Genomic DNA, 1140 nt, shown 5'->3' with positions numbered 1-1140 from the left:
ATATATATGTGAGATAATACATCATGTTTTAGAAAGGACAAAGTATATGTTTTAGAATTTGAAACAGGTGTCATTTTTCAACTTCCAATGTTCTGTCTACATAGAGAATAATGTGTTCTGTTTTCTGGTAAGAACAAACACTCCTCTGGTTTTAAGGATATTGCAGCTATACCATTCCTGTCACCATCACGCAAAACAGAGGAAAGTTGACAACAGTGAGCACGCGCTCATCATGACTCATGAATTTTGAGATGCAGAGATGACATCATGTAGTATGATGCTTTGGGGGCCCTGCACATTTTCTCCTGCCACTATCATCACCATGAGGTTGACTCTAGGTACTCATGGTAAAGTAATGTCAACCAGAGATTACTGTCACACCAAGTGCCTAGTGAAGAACAGCGGCATTTTTACTTCACCTGCCCATCAGTAAAATAAATGTCCACTGGTATTGATAGGTGAGTGACAGTGGCTATACGGAGACATGATACAGGGATGTGCTTACCCATCTCAACCTCTTTGACATGTAGTCCTGATAGAATCTCCTCTGAAAGCAGGAGGACCAAAGAAGGAGGACCTGGTCTTTGGTGGGTCCTCCTGAGACCTGCCCTCCTGAGCAGATACAGAACCTTCCAGAGTTTCCTTCACTCCCACTCTACACCCACTGTCCCCTCCCCCAAAGTGTCTGCTGTTCTCACCTTTCTTCCATCCCACCCATGGCCTAAAGGACTGGGTCAGGGAGGAGACAAGTGGGAAGCTGGAACCTGGTACTGGAACAAAAGTGTTAGGGTGGGGGCTGACGGGAAGAGCCATTCTAGATCTTTAGCCCTTCCACCTCGAGCACTTGGAGGGCAAAAGCCAGTCCTCAGCACTAATAATTGGTCATAAATCACCCAACCATGCAGGGAAGATGTCACTCATTGAATCATAATTTTATATTTATACCCGTCAGACACATACTTGGGGAAATTTATTTGAGGCCATTATCACTCGCATCATAATTTATCCTGGTTCCTTCACTAGCAAAGTTCGAAAGGTAATTTGTGTTCATTGGAAGTAAATCATTGTACTGCATTTCCTGCCAAGGACACGCTCTCTATGAAATGCACAAAGTGTTCTTTCGCAGCGGAGCCCAAGGTC

General features: G+C 44.3%; 1 protein-coding gene across 1 annotated transcript in view; it reads left to right on the top strand.

The window, feature by feature from the left end:
- ADCY2 (adenylate cyclase 2 (brain)) overlaps positions 1 to 1140 on the top strand; it is a gene marked incomplete at its 5' end in the record, with an annotated part of 126553 nt that overhangs the window by 101225 nt on the left and 24188 nt on the right. The gene's annotated exons all lie outside the window — the stretch shown is intronic.

Source organism: Galeopterus variegatus, unplaced genomic scaffold, assembly GCF_000696425.1.
Source record: "Galeopterus variegatus unplaced genomic scaffold, G_variegatus-3.0.2 Scaffold2468, whole genome shotgun sequence".
NCBI lineage: Eukaryota > Metazoa > Chordata > Mammalia > Dermoptera > Cynocephalidae > Galeopterus > Galeopterus variegatus.
Note: the sequence above shows the minus strand (reverse complement) of the source record. Positions and strands in the feature narration are given on the sequence as shown.